Raw genomic sequence first — 26,827 nt, 5'->3', positions numbered from 1 at the left:
TCTGATATGTATTGGGTACAAAGCATAAATAAAACAAGAGAGGCCTGAGATGACTCTATTTATACAAGAAAAGCCCTTTAAAGGAATATTACACACAGGAGCAGATGTGTCTGTGATATCTAAAGAGCATTGGCCAGCCCAATGGCCCCTAACAACCTCTATGACTTCCCTACGAGGGATTGGGAGTGCAGCTGACCCACAGCAGAGCAGTGCGATCCTTGCTTGGAGAGACGAGGAAGGGCACTCTGGTCATTTTCAGCCATTTGTCCTGGATCATTTGCCAATTAATTTATGGAAAAATGGCAGAGTATATGTTTAGTCCTAGTGCTGCAGTTACTAAGCAGCTGCTTGATCAAGGCCTCTTCCCCTCTGGGGCACTGTGCTGAGCAGCTCAGGGCGGGCCAGGGACACTCCAACCCCAGTCTCACCCACCGAGACAAGGATTAGGGTAAAAAATCATTGCAGCTCAGCAGCTGGCACAGAAACAGCTGGATTTGGGGCGTGTAACACCTTCTAACTCTCCATGGAATTCTCCAATTTTTGTTAGAAAGAAAAAAAATCAGGTAAATAGAGGCTGTTACAAGATCTAAAAAAGTAAATGCAACTTTGGAACTGAGGGGGACAATACAGCCCGGCTTGCCTTCACCCATGGCAATGCCAAAGGATACTTATAAAATTATTATAGATTTGAAAGTTTGCTTCTATACTATACCCCTGGTGCCTCAAGACTGTAAGCGTTTTGCCTTCAGCGTCCCCTCTGTTAATTTTAAAGAACCCATTATATGGTATCCTTGGCTTGTGCTTCCACAGGGCATGGCAAATAGCCCAGCTTTATGTCAAAGTTTTGGAGCTAGAGCCATTATTCCACCCGCGAAAAATTTTCTTCTGTTTATATTGTTCATTATATGGATGATGTTTTGTTGGCTTGTTCTGACCCTACTGTCGTACGACAAGCCTTTCGACAACTACAGCAAATTCTGAGCCTCTTTGGCCTCATCATAGCAGCTGAAAAGGTTGAGGAACACACCCCATTTACATATTTGGCCATTCAGTACTTTAAAATGTAAATATAATTAATCATGCTTTGTTGGTTTTAAATTTTTAAAATTTGGACTTAAATAATTTATCCGCTGCTCTGCGATTCTGGGACAAAAGAGAGCAGCGTGCTTTTGCCTTAGTAAAGTGGAAGGATCCTCTAACTGGTGCTTGGCAAGGACCCGATCCCGTTCTAACATGGGGTCGAGGGCATATATGTGTTTTTCACAAGGAGAAAATGATGCACGCTGGCTGCCTGAACGCTTTGTTCGGATTGTGGAGAGTGACAGTGGCCATCCAAGCAGCGACTCACTGGGCCTACAGCCCCAACCCTCCAGTGGTGCATCCTGCGACGTGGGAAGGACCTGAGTTATTTGTGCATGTTGATGGGACTGCTCCTGATCCATTTGTTCAACACATTCATAGGATCCCCCGGTGTGTCAATCACCAATATTCCTGGAATTTCCTCACAGCTACTAGGCTGGTCAGGAGCCAGTTCTACCCAGGTCCTCCTATCAAAAGAACTTTATGAGCTGTTTCTCCTCTTGCTATTATGCTATTATGTCGGGACCTTTTCACATATTCATTAATTCTACACAATTTAATGTAACACGTGACAATTGTTCTTTTACAAATTGTATGCTATCGAGAGAACAGATTATTCTTGTTAGTTTGTTTTTACCATCCCTCTCCTTAACAACCTTGTTTTGTGAAAGATGCCCAGGTGAAAAGCAGAGGCCTCCGGAGGTAAGTAGAAATCGGCCGACCCCCTGCATGTCTGTGTTTTGTTTTGTTTTATTTTTTTTAAAGGTGCACCGTGGGCTAAAACAGACGCCTGCGTGGTCAAGGGACGCCTTGACCCCCCCTTCTGAGTTTCTTGTTGCTAACAGGGCATGCCTGAGAGTCCCACCAGCAAGACGTGTCTGAATCAAAAAATAGTTGTTTAGTGAATACATTCATCTAGATTCATGTTCTTGTGTTAAGTGTATCTGTTGGAGTCCAATTTTCTTGTTATATGTCAATGTCTGATTTTGTTTCAGAGCCTTTTGTAGGTGTAGTTAGGATGGCCTCCGATTGTCAGCTACCAGGGAATGGAAATCTTTCCGTCACTCTGGTAGTTTAAGGCCAGGCATGCCATCAGAAGTTTGGAAGTTACTTAAACGTTTCTGTTTCTCTGTCTTGTTCGTGTTACCTATTTTTCCTCGTCCAGTTTTGTCTTAAAATTAGTACCAGTTCTAAATATGGACCTTTCTGGATTTTCTGTGTGTACTCAAGCACACATCCTTGTTATTTATTTGAACCTTTCTGGGCCTAGTATGGGCGCTCCCGCGTGTCTGCAGTTGTAACAAGCCCTGGAAAAATATATTCCAGCTAAGTTGCCTTGCAAAAAGTTTTGTTTTGAACCTGGTTCTCACCTGCAAGAGTAAAATTGCCAAAGCTCTCTTGACACAAACTTCCGGAAAACGAACGGCCAATATTAATTTTGCCCGCTTTAAGATCTTTGAGTGTGAGTGTGTGTGAATGAGTGAGTGCACATGTTCAAGGTTCAATTGTCAGCATGCTGTATAAAACAATGGATTAAGTTATACTTGAAACACAAAGGCAATTGGGAAATCTAAGCTTAAAACTTCAAGAAAAAGTATTAGGTTTGAATGTTTTACAATGTCTCAAAGGATTATTCCATTGTGTTAGAGAAACCGGTAAAAAGTATTTTTCTAAAGATCCTGAAATCGGCATTTTAAAACTCTGGTATGCATACAGCTGTTTACATTGCAAACATTGAATCCTGTTTAGCACAGAGGTATTAGGGAATTAGGGATGTCTTACCTTTAAAGTTTGGAGATGTGTATTAGAGATTTAAATGTAAATTTGTTGGCTAATGTCAGAAATTTTGCCTCTCTGTCTTCTCTTGCAGACTGACACTGGAAATCTGATGATAAAATGTGGATAGTATAAATGTTTAAAGGTTTATCTCCTTATGATTTGGTTTCATACTACTTCGCAATTGGGTGGGAAAAAAAGGAAGGAAGGAAACTAAGTCCAGACTTACAGTTTTGGTGCACAGATGTTGGTATTTCTTGCATTAGGGAAAAACTGTTATTTGAGTTTAAACTGTTGATGGAGTTCTAGGCAGTAATAATCTAAAAACAAAACAAAACGCCTCTTCGAAAGGCAAAGGGGAGCCCTAGGGGCCTGGAGACAAAAGGAGTTCTTTGTGCCCTTAATGGTTTTTCAACTGCAAAAAGGCTAAGGTGTTAATTGTTGAAGTTATCAGTTGAAGTTTCTAAGAACACTGGAAATGGGTTTCTAAACAATATTTGAAAGTAAAGTTTGTCTTAAATGTTTGTTTAAAGAAAGAGAAAAAAGGAAAATTAGGACTAGCAAAATGATTGCTTAATTGCTATTAATTCCTTAATTGCTTAATTGCTCTTATAAGATACTTTATAGCAGTTTCCCGCTGGGCCATGGAGAAGGACGGCAATCCTTATTCAGATGTAACTTTGCCTCTTACCAGGTTCCAGGCAAAATCCTGCTTAGAGACTATTTCTGAGTTGACCACCTTGTTGCTTCTAATTGGAGGAAAGGGGCCTTTTATAGGACTCATTGATCTGAAAGCCACAGTTTAGAGCCAGCCCGGGCAAAGCAAAGTCCCTGTGAGATTGTGGTGTTTAATCGGGCAGCAGAGTGCTATTGAGGCAGAGTTGCTTTGGAGCTCGAAGCAGCAGAGTGAAAAGCTGGGGGACAGCACTCACGCACCAAGCTCGGGACTCACAGTGGCAGAGTGCAAGCCTTGAGCTGCAGAGCTGAGGAGCGGCACTCAGGCCCTGAGTTTGGGACTTAAAAGTGGCAGAGTGCTAGCCTTGAGCTGGAGAGCTGAGAGACAGTAGCCAGATCCTGAGTTCAAGTCCAGCAACCAACAAAGTGAAATGCAATGGGATGTTTATCCCGGTGTGAAGACACACTATTGGGAGGAAAGCAAGTAAGCCACTGCTTGGATGGCAGAGATGGTGTCAGATCCTAGAGTCACTTGTGCTTGGCCATTCAATATTAATCAGAGCCAGGAGGTCATAGAGTAGTTTGTAAGCGTGCCTTACTAATGCCCATGCCTTTCATAACTGGGCAGGAACTTGTCAATCTTCTGTGATAGTGGGTACTTGAAAGTTCTAACTGAGCGAATTTTTTATTTGACGCCAGCCACAAATTCAGGAAAGTTTGTGGATCTGAGGCTTGTGTCTTTATTAATCTGTTTAGATCTGACAACTGAAGCATTGTTAAGGTTGCAGACAATTGTTAAGGTTCCCCAGAAAATCAAAAAAAAAAAACAAAACCTTTGCAAATGGGTGCTAAGTAGGCTACACTATTGTAGCCAAAGATGGCTTGTGCAATTGTTAAATGTTAAATATGATCTCTAGTTTGGAGCAAAGTATTGTTCCTGATATCTAATCCTTGCAACCCCTTGGTTAAACAGGTTAGGCTTTTTAAGGTCCCTGGTCAAGTACAGAGACAACGCCCGAGTCAGCTTGAAGAAGTCAGAGAAGCTGAATCTCCGCCCATCAATCCCCTTTAGATGAAGGGACCAGTCATTTTTGGAAAGTGAGACAGGATAAATTAGACATATTGGAAAGAGTAGAAATGGCACTTGTGTTTCTTTTAAAATAAAAACGGGGGATATGTTGGGAGCCAGAGTGGAATCAAACTGTACTTTGATTTGCATCAGATAATTGCTTTGTTGTCTTACTGTTTTTTGGCCTCATCGATCTGAGATTTACCATATGAATGTAACTCCCAACAGTTCCCTGATTAACCATCTGGATGTAACACCTGGCAGTTCCCTGGTTTGAAGAAGGACTATAAGCCTTGAGTTGTAAATAAACGGGGCTGCAGTCTCTACCTGGGCTGCAGACTTCCCGGACCCCATGTGTTTGTCTCTCTTCTATTTTTTCCAGTCCCTGTCCCCTATTTCAGGAACCCCAATTTGCTGCCGGTAGGCCCCGGAAATCCAGTATAATGGAGAGTTTATTTTGACGTTGAACTTCTCAGGGCATTGTTTTATCTCCCAAGAACGTTTTTGTATAAGCAGTGTATTTTATACTTCCACATGCAACTTCAGTATATCTCCTTTCATTTCCTCCTAGTCTTTGATCCAGTACAGTGTCCACACTGTACTTCCACCAACATTGCTCTATCTGCTAAGATTCGTTCTGTGTAAACGTGGTTTTTATTCTTCCACAAGCAACTTCAATGTATCTGCTGTTCCTCCTTGGAGTATTTCATCCAGTGTACTGGATACTGGTTTTGGTGTTGAATATCCTAGAGCATTGTTCCCTCTGATAAGAACATTTTCGTCTAAGCGGGTATGGTATTCTTCCACAAGCAACTTCAATGGATCTGCTTTTAATTCTTGGAGGATTTCATCCAGCGTACTGGATACTGGATTTTTGCGTTGAAGTTCCCACGGCATTGTTTTATCTCCTAAGAACTGTTTTGTATAATCGGTGTATTTTATACTTCCTCATGCAACTTCAGTGTATCTGCTTTGTTTCATCCTAGTCTTTGATCCAGTACAATGGACACTGTGCTTCTACCGACTTTGCTGTATCTGTTAAGACTGGTTCTGTGGAAACGTGGTTTTTATTCTTCCACAAGCAAATTCAATGTATCTGCTTTTACTTCTTGGAGGATTTCCTACAGTGTAATGATACTGGATTGTGGTGTTGAACATCCTACAGCACTGCTCTGTCTGCCACCACCTTTTTGACTAAGCGGGCTATTTTATTCTTCCTCATGCAACTTCAGTGACTCTGCTTTTATTTCATCCTAGTCTTTGATCCAGTACAACAGAGACTTACCATATGAAAGTAACCCCCAACAGTTCCCTGATTATCCATCTGGATGTAACACCTGGCAGTTCCCTGATCTGAAGAAGGAATATAAGCCTGGAGCCGCAAATAAACGGGGCTGCAGTCTTTACCTGGCCTGCAGACCTCCCAGACCCCATGTGTTTGTCTCTCTTCTATTTTTTCAGTCCCTGTCCCCTATTTAGGAACCCCAATTTGCTGCCGGTAGGCCCCGGCAAGTGGCGCCCGAACAGGGACCCTGAAAATCTGGGACAAAGTTGGAGGACCCCGCTGTGGTGAGAGATGCGTCATAGGACTATTAAGACAGTGAGAGAGTGGGAGAATGTCTAGTCGGGAGTAAAAAATTATGAGTGAAGATGTCCACAGGCTAGATGTGCCGGTCCTAAGGAACTTACTTGAAGCGGAACGGGGGTGGAACAAGGGCAGCTTGAGAGCTTCCTACAGTTTGTCGACGAGGCGTGCCCGCGGTTTCCAGAGGAGGGAACCCTAAATTTAGAAACCTGGCTGAGGATAGGGAAAGGAATTCAAGCTTATTACAGTGTATATGGCCCTGAAAAGACCCCAGCAGAGGCTATTTCTTTATGGAATTTAGTAAATGAATGTTTAGTTCTTCGACATGAGAATGCCGAACTTAATCTTGAATTAAAGAACCCTTCCGAGAAACCTGAGGCTGAGGCTTATGCCCCAGCCCGGGAGAGTTTAAATGAGATTTGGAGAAGGGAACAGCCAGTAGATATTGAGTATAAGAATTCAGGTTTGGATAACGGGAAGGAAAGATAGGATGAGGACCGGCTGGCTTCGGTGGAGGAGAAGTTAAGAGAAGTCCTCCATCTACTATCTAAGACGGGGATAGTGGAGAGATCCCTCCTCCCCAGAAGGAATTCAGGTTTGGATAACAGGAAGGAAAGATATGATGAGGACCGGCTGGCTACGGTGGAGGAGAAGTTAAGAGAAATCCTCCGTCTACTATCTAAGACAGGGATAGACCAGAGTTTCCCCCCCCCCCAGAAGTAGGAAATCGATATGACCCCCGGCCACTATCTTGGCCGAATCTAATCCTTACCCCCTATTCCCAGTGCCTTCGGCTGCAGCCTTGCAGCCCCAATCCCCTTCTCAACCCTTATGTGTGTCTAAAGGTCCTAGCAACAAGTGCCTCCTAACAGGCACTACAACGAGGCAAAGTACATCGCAACTAAACCTGGCTCAGGCTGCTAAGAGGCATGTAATAGCGATCGCACCGGGACAGAGAATAGCACAGCTAGTGCTTGTGTCTTTACTTCCCGTGGGGACTGCTAATTCCTCTGCCCCAGGTGGACAGAGAGGATTTGGATCCTCTGATATGTATTGGGTACAAAGCATAAATAAAACAAGAGAGGCCTGAGATGACTCTATTTATACAAGAAAAGCCCTTTAAAGGAATATTACACACAGGAGCAGATGTGTCTGTGATATCTAAAGAGCATTGGCCAGCCCAATGGCCCCTAACAACCTCTATGACTTCCCTACGAGGGATTGGGAGTGCAGCTGACCCACAGCAGAGCAGTGCGATCCTTGCTTGGAGAGACGAGGAAGGGCACTCTGGTCATTTTCAGCCATTTGTCCTGGATCATTTGCCAATTAATTTATGGAAAAATGGCAGAGTATATGTTTAGTCCTAGTGCTGCAGTTACTAAGCAGCTGCTTGATCAAGGCCTCTTCCCCTCTGGGGCACTGTGCTGAGCAGCTCAGGGCGGGCCAGGGACACTCCAACCCCAGTCTCACCCACCGAGACAAGGATTAGGGTAAAAAATCATTGCAGCTCAGCAGCTGGCACAGAAACAGCTGGATTTGGGGCGTGTAACCCCTTCTAACTCTCCATGGAATTCTCCAATTTTTGTTAGAAAGAAAAAAAATCAGGTAAATAGAGGCTGTTACAAGATCTAAAAAAGTAAATGCAACTTTGGAACTGAGGGGGACAATACAGCCCGGCTTGCCTTCACCCATGGCAATGCCAAAGGATACTTATAAAATTATTATAGATTTGAAAGTTTGCTTCTATACTATACCCCTGGTGCCTCAAGACTGTAAGCGTTTTGCCTTCAGCGTCCCCTCTGTTAATTTTAAAGAACCCATTATATGGTATCCTTGGCTTGTGCTTCCACAGGGCATGGCAAATAGCCCAGCTTTATGTCAAAGTTTTGGAGCTAGAGCCATTATTCCACCCGCGAAAAATTTTCTTCTGTTTATATTGTTCATTATATGGATGATGTTTTGTTGGCTTGTTCTGACCCTACTGTCGTACGACAAGCCTTTCGACAACTACAGCAAAATCTGAGCCTCTTTGGCCTCATCATAGCAGCTGAAAAGGTTGAGGAACACACCCCATTTACATATTTGGCCATTCAGTACTTTAAAAGGTAAATATACTTAATCATGCTTTGTTGGTTTTAAATTTTTAAAATTTGGACTTAAATAATTTATCCGCTGCTCTGCGATTCTGGGACAAAAGAGAGCAGCGTGCTTTTGCCTTAGTAAAGTGGAAGGATCCTCTAACTGGTGCTTGGCAAGGACCCGATCCCGTTCTAACATGGGGTCGAGGGCATATATGTGTTTTTCACAAGGAGAAAATGATGCACGCTGGCTGCCTGAAGGCTTTGTTCGGATTGTGGAGACTGACAGTGGCCATCCAAGCAGCGACTCACTGGGCCTACAGCCCCAACCCTCCAGTGGTGCATCCTGCGACGTGGGAAGGACCTGAGTTATTTGTGCATGTTGATGGGACTGCTCCTGATCCATTTGTTCAACACATTCATAGGATCCCCCGGTGTGTCAATCACCAATATTCCTGGAATTTCCTCACAGCTACTAGGCTGGTCAGGAGCCAGTTCTACCCAGGTCCTCCTATCAAAAGAACTTTATGAGCTGTTTCTCCTCTTGCTATTATGCTATTATGTCGGGACCTTTTCACATATTCATTAATTCTACACAATTTAATGTAACACGTGACAATTGTTCTTTTACAAATTCTATGCTATCGAGAGAACAGATTATTCTTGTTAGTTTGTTTTTACCATCCCTCTGCTTAACAACCTTGTTTTGTGAAAGATGCCCAGGTGAAAAGCAGAGGCCTCCGGAGGTAAATAGAAATCGGCCGACCCCCTGCATGTCTGTGATTTGTTTTGTTTTATTTTTTTTAAAGGTGCCCCGTGGGCCTAAAACAGAGGCCTGCGTGGTCAAGGGACGCCTTGACCCCCCCTTCTGAGTTTCTTGTTGCTAACAGGGCATGCCTGAGAGTCCCACCAGCAAGACGTGTCTGAATCAAAAAATAGTTGTTTAGTGAATACATTCATCTAGATTCATGTTCTTGTGTTAAGTGTATCTGTTGGAGTCCAATTTTCTTGTTATATGTCAATGTCTGATTTTGTTTCAGAGCCTTTTGTAGGTGTAGTTAGGATGGCCTCCGTCTGTCAGCTACCAGGGAATGGAAATCTTTCCGTCACTCTGGTAGTTTAAGGCCAGGCATGCCATCAGAAGTTTGGAAGTTACTTAAACGTCTCTGCTTCGCTGTCTTGTTCGTGTTACCTATTTTTCCTTGTCCAGTTTTGTCTTAAAATTAGTACCAGTTCTAAATATGGACCCTTCTGGATTTTCTGTGTGTACTCAAGCACACATCCTTGTTATTTATTTGAACCTTTCTGGGCCTAGTATGGGCGCTCCCGCGTGTCTGCAGTTGTAACAAGCCCTGGAAAAATATATTCCAGCTAAGTTGCCTTGCAAAAAGTTTTGTTTTGAACCTGGTTCTCACCTGCAAGAGTAAAATTGCCAAAGCTCTCTTGACACAAACTTCCGGAAAACGAACGGCCAATATTAATTTTGCCCGCTTTAAGATCTTTGAGTGTGAGTGTGTGTGAATGAGTGAGTGCACATGTTCAAGGTTCAATTGTCAGCATGCTGTATAAAACAATGGATTAAGTTATACTTGAAACACAAAGGCAATTGGGAAATCTAAGCTTAAAACTTCAAGAAAAAGTATTAGGTTTGAATGTTTTACAATGTCTCAAAGGATTATTCCATTGTGTTAGAGAAACCGGTAAAAAGTATTTTTCTAAAGATCCTGAAATCGGCATTTTAAAACTCTGGTATGCATACAGCTGTTTACATTGCAAACATTGAATCCTGTTTAGCACAGAGGTATTAGGGAATTAGGGATGTCTTACCTTTAAAGTTTGGAGACGTGTATTAGAGATTTAAATGTAAATTTGTTGGCTAATGTCAGAAATTTTGCCTCTCTGTCTTCTCTTGCAGACTGACACTGGAAATCTGATGATGAAATGTGGATAGTATAAATGTTTAAAGGTTTATCTCCTTATGATTTGGTTTCATACTACTTCGCAATTGGGTGGGAAAAAAAAGGAAGGAAGGAAACTAAGTCCAGACTTACAGTTTTGGTGCACAGATGTTGGTAATTCTTGCATTAGGGAAAAACTGTTATTTGAGTTTAAACTGTTGATGGAGTTCTAGGCAGTAATAATCTAAAAACAAAACAAAACGCCTCTTCGAAAGGCAAAGGGGAGCCCTAGGGGCCTGGAGACAAAAGGAGTTCTTTGTGCCCTTAATGGTTTTTCAACTGCAAAAAGGCTAAGGTGTTAATTGTTGAAGCCAGTATCAGTTGAAGTTTCTAAGAACACTGGAAATGGGTTTCTAAACAATATTTGAAAGTAAAGTTTGTCTTCAATGTTTGTTTAAAGAAAGAGAAAAAAGGAAAATTAGGACTAGCAAAATGATTGCTTAATTGCTCTTAATTGCTTAATTGCTTAATTGCTCTTATAAGATACTTTATAGCAGTTTCCAGCTGGGCCATGGAGAAGGACGGCAATCCTTATTCAGATGTAACTTTGCCTCTTACCAGGTTCCAGGCAAAATCCTGCTTAGAGACTATTTCTGAGTTGACCACCTTGTTGCTTCTAATTGGAGGAAAGGGGCCTTTTATAGGACTCATTGATCTGAAAGCCACAGTTTAGAGCCAGCCCGGGCAAAGCAAAGTCCCTGTGAGATTGTGGTGTTTAATCGGGCAGCAGAGTGCTATTGAGGCAGAGTTGCTTTGGAGCTCGAAGCAGCAGAGTGAAAAGCTGGGGGACAGCACTCATGCACCAAGCTCGGGACTCACAGTGGCAGAGTGCAAGCCTTGAGCTGCAGAGCTGAGGAGCGGCACTCAGGCCCTGAGTTTGGGACTTAAAAGTGGCAGAGTGCTAGCCTTGAGCTGGAGAGCTGAGAGACAGTAGCCAGATCCTGAGTTCAAGTCCAGCAACCAACAAAGTGAAATGCAATGGGATGTTTATCCCGGTGTGAAGACACACTATTGGGAGGAAAGCAAGTAAGCCACTGCTTGGATGGCAGAGATGGTGTCAGATCCTAGAGTCACTTGTGCTTGGCCATTCAATATTAATCAGAGCCAGGAGGTCATAGAGTAGTTTGTAAGCGTGCCTTACTAATGCCCATGCCTTTCATAACTGGGCAGGAACTTGTCAATCTTCTGTGATAGTGGGTACTTGAAAGTTCTAACTGAGCGAATTTTTTATTTGACGCCAGCCACAAATTCAGGAAAGTTTGTGGATCTGAGGCTTGTGTCTTTATTAATCTGTTTAGATCTGACAACTGAAGCATTGTTAAGGTTGCAGACAATTGTTAAGGTTCCCCAGAAAATAATAAAAAAAAAAAAACCTTTGCAAATGGGTTCTAAGTAGGCTACACTATTGTAGCCAAATATGGCTTGTGCAATTGTTAAATGTTAAATATGAACTCTAGTTTGGAGCAAAGTATTGTTCCTGATATCTAATCCTTGCAACCCCTTGGTTAAACAGGTTAGGCTTTTTAAGGTCCCTGGTCAAGTACAGAGACAACGCCCGAGTCAGCTTGAAGAAGTCAGAGAAGCTGAATCTCCGCCCATCAATCCCCTTTAGATGAAGGGACCAGTCATTTTTGGAAAGTGAGACAGGATAAATTAGACATATTGGAAAGAGTAGAAATGGCACTTGTGTTTCTTTTAAAATAAAAACGGGGGATATGTTGGGAGCCAGAGTGGAATCAAACTGTACTTTGATTTGCATCAGATAATTGCTTTGTTGTCTTACTGTTTTTTGGCCTCATCGATCTGAGATTTACCATATGAATGTAACTCCCAACAGTTCCCTGATTAACCATCTGGATGTAACACCTGGCAGTTCCCTGGTTTGAAGAAGGACTATAAGCCTTGAGTTGTAAATAAACGGGGCTGCAGTCTCTACCTGGGCTGCAGACTTCCCGGACCCCATGTGTTTGTCTCTCTTCTATTTTTTCCAGTCCCTGTCCCCTATTTCAGGAACCCCAATTTGCTGCCGGTAGGCCCCGGAAATCCAGTATAATGGAGAGTTTATTTTGACGTTGAACTTCTCAGGGCATTGTTTTATCTCCCAAGAACGTTTTTGTATAAGCAGTGTATTTTATACTTCCACATGCAACTTCAGTATATCTGCTTTCATTTCCTCCTAGTCTTTGATCCAGTACAGTGTCCACACTGTACTTCCACCAACATTGCTCTATCTGCTAAGATTCGTTCTGTGTAAACGTGGTTTTTATTCTTCCACAAGCAACTTCAATGTATCTGCTGTTCCTCCTTGGAGTATTTCATCCAGTGTACTGGATACTGGTTTTGGTGTTGAATATCCTAGAGCATTGTTCCCTCTGATAAGAACATTTTCGTCTAAGCGGGTATGGTATTCTTCCACAAGCAACTTCAATGGATCTGCTTTTAATTCTTGGAGGATTTCATCCAGCGTACTGGATACTGGATTTTTGCGTTGAAGTTCCCACGGCATTGTTTTATCTCCTAAGAACTGTTTTGTATAATCGGTGTATTTTATACTTCCTCATGCAACTTCAGTGTATCTGCTTTGTTTCATCCTAGTCTTTGATCCAGTACAATGGACACTGTGCTTCTACCGACTTTGCTGTATCTGTTAAGACTGGTTCTGTGGAAACGTGGTTTTTATTCTTCCACAAGCAAATTCAATGTATCTGCTTTTACTTCTTGGAGGATTTCCTACAGTGTAATGATACTGGATTGTGGTGTTGAACATCCTACAGCACTGCTCTGTCTGCTAAAAACTTTTTGACTAAGCGGGCTATTTTATTCTTCCTCATGCAACTTCAGTGACTCTGCTTTTATTTCATCCTAGTCTTTGATCCAGTACAACAGAGACTTACCATATGAAAGTAACCCCCAACAGTTCCCTGATTATCCATCTGGATGTAACACCTGGCAGTTCCCTGATCTGAAGAAGGAATATAAGCCTGGAGCCGCAAATAAACGGGGCTGCAGTCTTTACCTGGCCTGCAGACCTCCCAGACCCCATGTGTTTGTCTCTCTTCTATTTTTTCAGTCCCTGTCCCCTATTTAGGAACCCCAATTTGCTGCCGGTAGGCCCCGGCAAGTGGCGCCCGAACAGGGACCCTGAAAATCTGGGACAAAGTTGGAGGACCCCGCTGTGGTGAGAGATGCGTCATAGGACTATTAAGACAGTGAGAGAGTGGGAGAATGTCTAGTCGGGAGTAAAAAATTATGAGTGAAGATGTCCACAGGCTAGATGTGCCGGTCCTAAGGAACTTACTTGAAGCGGAACGGGGGTGGAACAAGGGCAGCTTGAGAGCTTCCTACAGTTTGTCGACGAGGCGTGCCCGCGGTTTCCAGAAGAGGGAACCCTAAATTTAGAAACCTGGCTGAGGATAGGGAAAGGAATTCAATCTTATTACAGTGTATATGGCCCTGAAAAGACCCCAGCAGAGGCTATTTGTTTATGGAATTTAGTAAATGAATGTTTAGTTCTTCGACATGAGAATGCCGAACTTAATCTTGAATTAAAGAACCCTTCCGAGAAACCTGAGGCTGAGGCTTATGCCCCAGCCCGGGAGAGTTTAAATGAGATTTGGAGAAGGGAACAGCCAGTAGATATTGAGTATAAGAATTCAGGTTTGGATAACGGGAAGGAAAGATAGGATGAGGACCGGCTGGCTTCGGTGGAGGAGAAGTTAAGAGAAGTCCTCCATCTACTATCTAAGACGGGGATAGTGGAGAGATCCCTCCTCCCCAGAAGGAATTCAGGTTTGGATAACAGGAAGGAAAGATATGATGAGGACCGGCTGGCTACGGTGGAGGAGAAGTTAAGAGAAATCCTCCGTCTACTATCTAAGACAGGGATAGACCAGAGTTTCCCCCCCCCCCCCAGAAGTAGGAAATCGATATGACCCCCGGCCACTATCTTGGCCGAATCTAATCCTTACCCCCTATTCCCAGTGCCTTCGGCTGCAGCCTTGCAGCCCCAATCCCCTTCTCAACCCTTATGTGTGTCTAAAGGTCCTAGCAACAAGTGCCTCCTAACAGGCACTACAACGAGGCAAAGTACATCGCAACTAAACCTGGCTCAGGCTGCTAAGAGGCATGTAATAGCGATCGCACCGGGACAGAGAATAGCACAGCTAGTGCTTGTGTCTTTACTTCCCGTGGGGACTGCTAATTCCTCTGCCCCAGGTGGACAGAGAGCATTTGGATCCTCTGATATGTATTGGGTACAAAGCATAAATAAAACAAGAGAGGCCTGAGATGACTCTATTTATACAAGAAAAGCCCTTTAAAGGAATATTACACACAGGAGCAGATGTGTCTGTGATATCTAAAGAGCATTGGCCAGCCCAATGGCCCCTAACAACCTCTATGACTTCCCTACGAGGGATTGGGAGTGCAGCTGACCCACAGCAGAGCAGTGCGATCCTTGCTTGGAGAGACGAGGAAGGGCACTCTGGTCATTTTCAGCCATTTGTCCTGGATCATTTGCCAATTAATTTATGGAAAAATGGCAGAGTATATGTTTAGTCCTAGTGCTGCAGTTACTAAGCAGCTGCTTGATCAAGGCCTCTTCCCCTCTGGGGCACTGTGCTGAGCAGCTCAGGGCGGGCCAGGGACACTCCAACCCCAGTCTCACCCACCGAGACAAGGATTAGGGTAAAAAATCATTGCAGCTCAGCAGCTGGCACAGAAACAGCTGGATTTGGGGCGTGTAACCCCTTCTAACTCTCCATGGAATTCTCCAATTTTTGTTAGAAAGAAAAAAAATCAGGTAAATAGAGGCTGTTACAAGATCTAAAAAAGTAAATGCAACTTTGGAACTGAGGGGGACAATACAGCCCGGCTTGCCTTCACCCATGGCAATGCCAAAGGATACTTATAAAATTATTATAGATTTGAAAGTTTGCTTCTATACTATACCCCTGGTGCCTCAAGACTGTAAGCGTTTTGCCTTCAGCGTCCCCTCTGTTAATTTTAAAGAACCCATTATATGGTATCCTTGGCTTGTGCTTCCACAGGGCATGGCAAATAGCCCAGCTTTATGTCAAAGTTTTGGAGCTAGAGCCATTATTCCACCCGCGAAAAATTTTCTTCTGTTTATATTGTTCATTATATGGATGATGTTTTGTTGGCTTGTTCTGACCCTACTGTCGTACGACAAGCCTTTCGACAACTACAGCAAAATCTGAGCCTCTTTGGCCTCATCATAGCAGCTGAAAAGGTTGAGGAACACACCCCATTTACATATTTGGCCATTCAGTACTTTAAAAGGTAAATATAATTAATCATGCTTTGTTGGTTTTAAATTTTTAAAATTTGGACTTAAATAATTTATCCGCTGCTCTGCGATTCTGGGACAAAAGAGAGCAGCGTGCTTTTGCCTTAGTAAAGTGGAAGGATCCTCTAACTGGTGCTTGGCAAGGACCCGATCCCGTTCTAACATGGGGTCGAGGGCATATATGTGTTTTTCACAAGGAGAAAATGATGCACGCTGGCTGCCTGAAGGCTTTGTTCGGATTGTGGAGACTGACAGTGGCCATCCAAGCAGCGACTCACTGGGCCTACAGCCCCAACCCTCCAGTGGTGCATCCTGCGACGTGGGAAGGACCTGAGTTATTTGTGCATGTTGATGGGACTGCTCCTGATCCATTTGTTCAACACATTCATAGGATTCCCCCGGTGTGTCAATCACCAATATTCCTGGAATTTCCTCACAGCTACTAGGCTGGTCAGGAGCCAGTTCTACCCAGGTCCTCCTATCAAAAGAACTTTATGAGCTGTTTCTCCTCTTGCTATTATGCTATTATGTCGGGACCTTTTCACATATTCATTAATTCTACACAATTTAATGTAACACGTGACAATTGTTCTTTTACAAATTCTATGCTATCGAGAGAACAGATTATTCTTGTTAGTTTGTTTTTACCATCCCTCTGCTTAACAACCTTGTTTTGTGAAAGATGCCCAGGTGAAAAGCAGAGGCCTCCGGAGGTAAATAGAAATCGGCCGACCCCCTGCATGTCTGTGTTTTGTTTTGTTTTATTTTTTTTAAAGGTGCCCCGTGGGCCTAAAACAGAGGCCTGCGTGGTCAAGGGACGCCTTGACCCCCCCTTCTGAGTTTCTTGTTGCTAACAGGGCATGCCTGAGAGTCCCACCAGCAAGACGTGTCTGAATCAAAAAATAGTTGTTTAGTGAATACATTCATCTAGATTCATGTTCTTGTGTTAAGTGTATCTGTTGGAGTCCAATTTTCTTGTTATATGTCAATGTCTGATTTTGTTTCAGAGCCTTTTGTAGGTGTAGTTAGGATGGCCTCCGTCTGTCAGCTACCAGGGAATGGAAATCTTTCCGTCACTCTGGTAGTTTAAGGCCAGGCATGCCATCAGAAGTTTGGAAGTTACTTAAACGTCTCTGTTTCTCTGTCTTGTTCGTGTTACCTATTTTTCCTCGTCCAGTTTTGTCTTAAAATTAGTACCAGTTCTAAATATGGACCCTTCTGGATTTTCTGTGTGTACTCAAGCACACATCCTTGTTATTTATTTGAACCTTTCTGGGCCTAGTATGGGCGCTCCCGCGTGTCTGCAGTTGTAACAAGCCCTGGAAAAATATATTCCAGCTAAGTTGCCTTGCAAAAAGTTTTGTTTTGAACCTGGTTCTCACCTGCAAGAGTAAAATTGCCAAAGCTCTCTTGACACAAACTTCCGGAAAACGAACGGCCAATATTAATTTTGCCCGCTTTAAGATCTTTGAGTGTGAGTGTGTGTGAATGAGTGAGTGCACATGTTCAAGGTTCAATTGTCAGCATGCTGTATAAAACAATGGATTAAGTTATACTTGAAACACAAAGGCAATTGGGAAATCTAAGCTTAAAACTTCAAGAAAAAGTATTAGGTTTGAATGTTTTACAATGTCTCAAAGGATTATTCCATTGTGTTAGAGAAACCGGTAAAAAGTATTTTTCTAAAGATCCTGAAATCGGCATTTTAAAACTCTGGTATGCATACAGCTGTTTACATTGCAAACATTGAATCCTGTTTAGCACAGAGGTATTAGGGAATTAGGGATGTCTTACCTTTAAAGTTTGGAGACGTGTATTAGAGATTTAAATGTAAATTTGTTGGCTAATGTCAGAAATTTTGCCTCTCTGTCTTCTCTTGCAGACTGACACTGGAAATCTGATGATGAAATGTGGATAGTATAAATGTTTAAAGGTTTATCTCCTTATGATTTGGTTTCATACTACTTCGCAATTGGGTGGGAAAAAAAAGGAAGGAAGGAAACTAAGTCCAGACTTACAGTTTTGGTGCACAGATGTTGGTAATTCTTGCATTAGGGAAAAACTGTTATTTGAGTTTAAACTGTTGATGGAGTTCTAGGCAGTAATAATCTAAAAACAAAACAAAACGCCTCTTCGAAAGGCAAAGGGGAGCCCTAGGGGCCTGGAGACAAAAGGAGTTCTTTGTGCCCTTAATGGTTTTTCAACTGCAAAAAGGCTAAGGTGTTAATTGTTGAAGCCAGTATCAGTTGAAGTTTCTAAGAACACTGGAAATGGGTTTCTAAACAATATTTGAAAGTAAAGTTTGTCTTCAATGTTTGTTTAAAGAAAGAGAAAAAAGGAAAATTAGGACTAGCAAAATGATTGCTTAATTGCTATTAATTGCTTAATTGCTTAATTGCTCTTATAAGATACTTTATAGCAGTTTCCAGCTGGGCCATGGAGAAGGACGGCAATCCTTATTCAGATGTAACTTTGCCTCTTACCAGGTTCCAGGCAAAATCCTGCTTAGAGACTATTTCTGAGTTGACCACCTTGTTGCTTCTAATTGGAGGAAAGGGGCCTTTTATAGGACTCATTGATCTGAAAGCCACAGTTTAGAGCCAGCCCGGGCAAAGCAAAGTCCCTGTGAGATTGTGGTGTTTAATCGGGCAGCAGAGTGCTATTGAGGCAGAGTTGCTTTGGAGCTCGAAGCAGCAGAGTGAAAAGCTGGGGGACAGCACTCACGCACCAAGCTCGGGACTCACAGTGGCAGAGTGCAAGCCTTGAGCTTCAGAGCTGAGGAGCAGCACTCAGGCCCTGAGTTTGGAACTTAAAAGTGGCAGAGTGCTAGCCTTGAGCTGGAGAGCTGAGAGACAGTAGCCAGATCCTGAGTTCAAGTCCAGCAACCAACAAAGTGAAATGCAATGGGATGTTTATCCCGGTGTGAAGACACACTATTGGGAGGAAAGCAAGTAAGCCACTGCTTGGATGGCAGAGATGGTGTCAGATCCTAGAGTCACTTGTGCTTGGCCATTCAATATTAATCAGAGCCAGGAGGTCATAGAGTAGTTTGTAAGCGTGCCTTACTAATGCCCATGCCTTTCATAACTGGGCAGGAACTTGTCAATCTTCTGTGATAGTGGGTACTTGAAAGTTCTAACTGAGCGAATTTTTTATTTGACGCCAGCCACAAATTCAGGAAAGTTTGTGGATCTGAGGCTTGTGTCTTTATTAATCTGTTTAGATCTGACAACTGAAGCATTGTTAAGGTTGCAGACAATTGTTAAGGTTCCCCAGAAAATAATAAAAAAAAAAACCTTTGCAAATGGGTTCTAAGTAGGCTACACTATTGTAGCCAAATATGGCTTGTGCAATTGTTAAATGTTAAATATGAACTCTAGTTTGGAGCAAAGTATTGTTCCTGATATCTAATCCTTGCAACCCCTTGGTTAAACAGGTTAGGCTTTTTAAGGTCCCTGGTCAAGTACAGAGACAACGCCCGAGTCAGCTTGAAGAAGTCAGAGAAGCTGAATCTCCGCCCATCAATCCCCTTTAGATGAAGGGACCAGTCATTTTTGGAAAGTGAGACAGGATAAATTAGACATATTGGAAAGAGTAGAAATGGCACTTGTGTTTCTTTTAAAATAAAAACGGGGGATATGTTGGGAGCCAGAGTGGAATCAAACTGTACTTTGATTTGCATCAGATAATTGCTTTGTTGTCTTACTGTTTTTTGGCCTCATCGATCTGAGATTTACCATATGAATGTAACTCCCAACAGTTCCCTGATTAACCATCTGGATGTAACACCTGGCAGTTCCCTGGTTTGAAGAAGGACTATAAGCCTTGAGTTGTAAATAAACGGGGCTGCAGTCTCTACCTGGGCTGCAGACTTCCCGGACCCCATGTGTTTGTCTCTCTTCTATTTTTTCCAGTCCCTGTCCCCTATTTCAGGAACCCCAATTTGCTGCCGGTAGGCCCCGGAAATCCAGTATAATGGAGAGTTTATTTTGACGTTGAACTTCTCAGGGCATTGTTTTATCTCCCAAGAACGTTTTTGTATAAGCAGTGTATTTTATACTTCCACATGCAACTTCAGTATATCTGCTTTCATTTCCTCCTAGTCTTTGATCCAGTACAGTGTCCACACTGTACTTCCACCAACATTGCTCTATCTGCTAAGATTCGTTCTGTGTAAACGTGGTTTTTATTCTTCCACAAGCAACTTCAATGTATCTGCTGTTGCTCCTTGGAGTATTTCATCCAGTGTACTGGATACTGGTTTTGGTGTTGAATATCCTAGAGCATTGTTCCCTCTGATAAGAACATTTTCGTCTAAGCGGGTATGGTATTCTTCCACAAGCAACTTCAATGGATCTGCTTTTAATTCTTGGAGGATTTCATCCAGCGTACTGGATACTGGATTTTTGCGTTGAAGTTCCCACGGCATTGTTTTATCTCCTAAGAACTGTTTTGTATAATCGGTGTATTTTATACTTCCTCATGCAACTTCAGTGTATCTGCTTTGTTTCATCCTAGTCTTTGATCCAGTACAATGGACACTGTGCTTCTACCGACTTTGCTGTATCTGTTAAGACTGGTTCTGTGGAAACGTGGTTTTTATTCTTCCACAAGCAAATTCAATGTATCTGCTTTTACTTCTTGGAGGATTTCCTACAGTGTAATGATACTGGATTTTGGTGTTGAACATCCTACAGCACTGCTCTGTCTGCTAAAAACTTTTTGACTAAGCGGGCTATTTTATTCTTCCTCATGCAACTTCAGTGACTCTGCTTTTATTTCATCCTAGTCTTTGATCCAGTACAACAGAGACTTACCATATGAAAGTAACCCCCAACAGTTCCCTGATTATCCATCTGGATGTAACACCTGGCAGTTCCCTGATCTGAAGAAGGAATATAAGCCTGGAGCCGCAAATAAATGGGGCTGCAGTCTTTACCTGGCCTGCAGACCTCCCAGACCCCATGTGTTTGTCTCTCTTCTATTTTTTCAGTCCCTGTCCCCTATTTCAGGAACCCCAATTTGCTGCCGGTAGGCCCCGGCAAGTGGCGCCCGAACAGGGACCCTGAAAATCTGGGACAAAGTTGGAGGACCCCGCTGTGGTGAGAGATGCGTCATAGGACTATTAAGACAGTGAGAGAGTGGGAGAATGTCTAGTCGGGAGTAAAAAATTATGAGTGAAGATGTCCACAGGCTAGATGTGCCGGTCCTAAGGAACTTACTTGAAGCGGAACGGGGGTGGAACAAGGGCAGCTTGAGAGCTTCCTACAGTTTGTCGACGAGGCGTGCCCGCGGTTTCCAGAGGAGGGAACCCTAAATTTAGAAACCTGGCTGAGGATAGGGAAAGGAATTCAAGCTTATTACAGTGTATATGGCCCTGAAAAGACCCCAGCAGAGGCTATTTGTTTATGGAATTTAGTAAATGAATGTTTAGTTCTTCGACATGAGAATGCCGAACTTAATCTTGAATTAAAGAACCCTTCCGAGAAACCTGAGGCTGAGGCTTATGCCCCAGCCCGGGAGAGTTTAAATGAGATTTGGAGAAGGGAACAGCCAGTAGATATTGAGTATAAGAATTCAGGTTTGGATAACGGGAAGGAAAGATAGGATGAGGACCGGCTGGCTTCGGTGGAGGAGAAGTTAAGAGAAGTCCTCCATCTACTATCTAAGACGGGGATAGTGCAGAGATCCCTCCTCCCCAGAAGGAATTCAGGTTTGGATAACAGGAAGGAAAGATATGATGAGGACCGGCTGGCTACGGTGGAGGAGAAGTTAAGAGAAATCCTCCGACTACTATCTAAGACAGGGATAGACCAGAGTTTCCCCCCCCCCAGAAGTAGGAAATCGATATGACCCCCGGCCACTATCTTGGCCGAATCTAATCCTTACCCCCTATTCCCAGTGCCTTCGGCTGCAGCCTTGCAGCCCCAATCCCCTTCTCAACCCTTATGTGTGTCTAAAGGTCCTAGCAACAAGTGCCTCCTAACAGGCACTACAACGAGGCAAAGTACATCGCAACTAAACCTGGCTCAGGCTGCTAAGAGGCATGTAATAGCGATCGCACCGGGACAGAGAATAGCACAGCTAGTGCTTGTGTCTTTACTTCCCGTGGGGACTGCTAATTCCTCTGCCCCAGGTGGACAGAGAGCATTTGGATCCTCTGATATGTATTGGGTACAAAGCATAAATAAAACAAGAGAGGCCTGAGATGACTCTATTTATACAAGAAAAGCCCTTTAAAGGAATATTACACACAGGAGCAGATGTGTCTGTGATATCTAAAGAGCATTGGCCAGCCCAATGGCCCCTAACAACCTCTATGACTTCCCTACGAGGGATTGGGAGTGCAGCTGACCCACAGCAGAGCAGTGCGATCCTTGCTTGGAGAGACGAGGAAGGGCACTCTGGTCATTTTCAGCCATTTGTCCTGGATCATTTGCCAATTAATTTATGGAAAAATGGCAGTGTATATGTTTAGTCCTAGTGCTGCAGTTACTAAGCAGCTGCTTGATCAAGGCCTCTTCCCCTCAGTGGCACTGTGCTGAGCAGCTCAGGGCGGGCCAGGGACACTCCAACCCCAGTCTCACCCACCGAGACAAGGATTAGGGTAAAAAATCATTGCAGCTCAGCAGCTGGCACAGAAACAGCTGGATTTGGGGCGTGTAACCCCTTCTAACTCTCCATGGAATTCTCCAATTTTTGTTAGAAAGAAAAAAAATCAGGTAAATAGAGGCTGTTACAAGATCTAAAAAAGTAAATGCAACTTTGGAACTGAGGGGGACAATACAGCCCGGCTTGCCTTCACCCATGGCAATGCCAAAGGATACTTATAAAATTATTATAGATTTGAAAGTTTGCTTCTATACTATACCCCTGGTGCCTCAAGACTGTAAGCGTTTTGCCTTCAGCGTCCCCTCTGTTAATTTTAAAGAACCCATTATATGGTATCCTTGGCTTGTGCTTCCACAGGGCATGGCAAATAGCCCAGCTTTATGTCAAAGTTTTGGAGCTAGAGCCATTATTCCACCCGCGAAAAATTTTCTTCTGTTTATATTGTTCATTATATGGATGATGTTTTGTTGGCTTGTTCTGACCCTACTGTCGTACGACAAGCCTTTCGACAACTACAGCAAAATCTGAGCCTCTTTGGCCTCATCATAGCAGCTGAAAAGGTTGAGGAACACACCCCATTTACATATTTGGCCATTCAGTACTTTAAAAGGTAAATATAATTAATCATGCTTTGTTGGTTTTAAATTTTTAAAATTTGGACTTAAATAATTTATCCGCTGCTCTGCGATTCTGGGACAAAAGAGAGCAGCGTGCTTTTGCCTTAGTAAAGTGGAAGGATCCTCTAACTGGTGCTTGGCAAGGACCCGATCCCGTTCTAACATGGGGTCGAGGGCATATATGTGTTTTTCACAAGGAGAAAATGATGCACGCTGGCTGCCTGAAGGCTTTGTTCGGATTGTGGAGACTGACAGTGGCCATCCAAGCAGCGACTCACTGGGCCTACAGCCCCAACCCTCCAGTGGTGCATCCTGCGACGTGGGAAGGACCTGAGTTATTTGTGCATGTTGATGGGACTGCTCCTGATCCATTTGTTCAACACATTCATAGGATCCCCCGGTGTGTCAATCACCAATATTCCTGGAATTTCCTCACAGCTACTAGGCTGGTCAGGAGCCAGTTCTACCCAGGTCCTCCTATCAAAAGAACTTTATGAGCTGTTTCTCCTCTTGCTATTATGCTATTATGTCGGGACCTTTTCACATATTCATTAATTCTACACAATTTAATGTAACACGTGACAATTGTTCTTTTACAAATTCTATGCTATCGAGAGAACAGATTATTCTTGTTAGTTTGTTTTTACCATCCCTCTGCTTAACAACCTTGTTTTGTGAAAGATGCCCAGGTGAAAAGCAGAGGCCTCCGGAGGTAAATAGAAATCGGCCGACCCCCTGCATGTCTGTGTTTTGTTTTGTTTTATTTTTTTTTAAAGGTGCCCCGTGGGCCTAAAACAGAGGCCTGCGTGGTCAAGGGACGCCTTGACCCCCCCTTCTGAGTTTCTTGTTGCTAACAGGGCATGCCTGAGAGTCCCACCAGCAAGACGTGTCTGAATCAAAAAATAGTTGTTTAGTGAATACATTCATCTAGATTCATGTTCTTGTGTTAAGTGTATCTGTTGGAGTCCAATTTTCTTGTTATATGTCAATGTCTGATTTTGTTTCAGAGCCTTTTGTAGGTGTAGTTAGGATGGCCTCCGTCTGTCAGCTACCAGGGAATGGAAATCTTTCCGTCACTCTGGTAGTTTAAGGCCAGGCATGCCATCAGAAGTTTGGAAGTTACTTAAACGTCTCTGTTTCTCTGTCTTGTTCGTGTTACCTATTTTTCCTCGTCCAGTTTTGTCTTAAAATTAGTACCAGTTCTAAATATGGACCCTTCTGGATTTTCTGTGTGTACTCAAGCACACATCCTTGTTATTTATTTGAACCTTTCTGGGCCTAGTATGGGCGCTCCCGCGTGTCTGCAGTTGTAACAAGCCCTGGAAAAATATATTCCAGCTAAGTTGCCTTGCAAAAAGTTTTGTTTTGAACCTGGTTCTCACCTGCAAGAGTAAAATTTCCAAAGCTCTCTTGACACAAACTTCCGGAAAACGAACGGCCGATATTAATTTTGCCCGCTTTCAGATCTTTGAGTGTGAGTGTGTGTGAATGAGTGAGTGCACATGTTCAAGGTTCAATTGTCAGCATGCTGTATAAAACAATGGATTAAGTTATACTTGAAACACAAAGGCAATTGGGAAATCTAAGCTTAAAACTTCAAGAAAAAGTATTAGGTTTGAATGTTTTACAATGTCTCAAAGGATTATTCCATTGTGTTAAAGAGAAACCGGTAAAAAGTATTTTTCTAAAGATCCTGAAATCGGCATTTTAAAACTCTGGTATGCATACAGCTGTTTACATTGCAAACACTGAATCCTGTTTAGCACAGAGGTATTAGGGAATTAGGGATGTCTTACCTTTAAAGTTTGGAGACGTGTATTAGAAATTTAAATGTAAATTTGTTGGCTAATGTCAGAAACTATGCCTCTCTGTCTTTTCTTGCAGACTGACACTGGAAATCTGATGATAAAATGTGGATAGTATAAATGTTTAAAGGCTTATCTCCTTATGATTTGGTTTCATACTACTTCGCAATTGGGTGGGAAAAAAAAGGAAGGAAGGAAACTAAGTCCAGACTTACAGTTTTGGTGCACAGATGTTGGTAATTCTTGCATTAGGGAAAAACTGTTATTTGAGTTTAAACTGTTGATGGAGTTCTAGGCAGTAATAATCTAAAAACAAAACAAAACGCCTCTTCGAAAGGCAAAGGGGAGCCCTAGGGGCCTGGAGACAAAAGGAGTTCTTTGTGCCCTTAAATGTTTTTCAACTGCAAAAAGGCTAAGGTGTTAATTGTTGAAGCCAGTATCAGTTGAAGTTTCTAAGAACACTGGAAATGGGTTTCTAAACAATATTTGAAAGTAAAGTTTGTCTTCAATGTTTGTTTAAAGAAAGAGAAAAAAGGAAAATTAGGACTAGCAAAATGATTGCTTAATTGCTCTTAATTGCTTAATTGCTTAATTGCTCTTATAAGATACTTTATAGCAGTTTCCAGCTGGGCCATGGAGAAGGACGGTAATCCTTATTCAGATGTAACTTTGCCTCTTACCAGGTTCCAGGCAAAATCCTGCTTAGAGACTATTTCTGAGTTGACCACCTTGTTGCTTCTAATTGGAGGAAAGGGGCCTTTTATAGGACTCATTGATCTGAAAGCCACAGTTTAGAGCCAGCCCGGGCAAAGCAAAGTCCCTGTGAGATTGTGGTGTTTAATCGGGCAGCAGAGTGCTATTGAGGCAGAGTTGCTTTGGAGCTCGAAGCAGCAGAGTGAAAAGCTGGGGGACAGCACTCACGCACCAAGCTCGGGACTCACAGTGGCAGAGTGCAAGCCTTGAGCTGCAGAGCTGAGGAGCGGCACTCAGGCCCTGAGTTTGGGACTTAAAAGTGGCAGAGTGCTAGCCTTGAGCTGGAGAGCTGAGAGACAGTAGCCAGATCCTGAGTTCAAGTCCAGCAACCAACAAAGTGAAATGCAATGGGATGTTTATCCCGGTGTGAAGACACACTATTGGGAGGAAAGCAAGTAAGCCACTGCTTGGATGGCAGAGATGGTGTCAGATCCTAGAGTCACTTGTGCTTGGCCATTCAATATTAATCAGAGCCAGGAGGTCATAGAGTAGTTTGTAAGCGTGCCTTACTAATGCCCATGCCTTTCATAACTGGGCAGGAACTTGTCAATCTTCTGTGATAGTGGGTACTTGAAAGTTCTAACTGAGCGAATTTTTTATTTGACGCCAGCCACAAATTCAGGAAAGTTTGTGGATCTGAGGCTTGTGTCTTTATTAATCCGTTTAGATCTGACAACTGAAGCATTGTTAAGGTTGCAGACAATTGTTAAGGTTCCCCAGAAAATCAAAAAAAAAAAAAACAAAACCTTTGCAAATGGGTGCTAAGTAGGCTACACTATTGTAGCCAAAGATGGCTTGTGCAATTGTTAAATGTTAAATATGATCTCTAGTTTGGAGCAAAGTATTGTTCCTGATATCTAATCCTTGCAACCCCTTGGTTAAACAGGTTAGGCTTTTTAAGGTCCCTGGTCAAGTACAGAGACAACGCCCGAGTCAGCTTGAAGAAGTCAGAGAAGCTGAATCTCCGCCCATCAATCCCCTTTAGATGAAGGGACCAGTCATTTTTGGAAAGTGAGACAGGATAAATTAGACATATTGGAAAGAGTAGAAATGGCACTTGTGTTTCTTTTAAAATAAAAACGGGGGATATGTTGGGAGCCAGAGTGGAATCAAACTGTACTTTGATTTGCATCAGATAATTGCTTTGTTGTCTTACTGTTTTTTGGCCTCATCGATCTGAGATTTACCATATGAATGTAACTCCCAACAGTTCCCTGATTAACCATCTGGATGTAACACCTGGCAGTTCCCTGGTTTGAAGAAGGACTATAAGCCTTGAGTTGTAAATAAACGGGGCTGCAGTCTCTACCTGGGCTGCAGACTTCCCGGACCCCATGTGTTTGTCTCTCTTCTATTTTTTCCAGTCCCTGTCCCCTATTTCAGGAACCCCAATTTGCTGCCGGTAGGCCCCGGAAATCCAGTATAATGGAGAGTTTATTTTGACGTTGAACTTCTCAGGGCATTGTTTTATCTCCCAAGAACGTTTTTGTATAAGCAGTGTATTTTATACT

Source organism: Megascapheus bottae, chromosome 7 (genome assembly GCF_031878675.1).
Source record: "Megascapheus bottae isolate mThoBot1 chromosome 7, mThoBot2.hap1, whole genome shotgun sequence".
NCBI lineage: Eukaryota > Metazoa > Chordata > Mammalia > Rodentia > Geomyidae > Megascapheus > Megascapheus bottae.
This window is presented reverse-complemented; position numbering follows the sequence as displayed.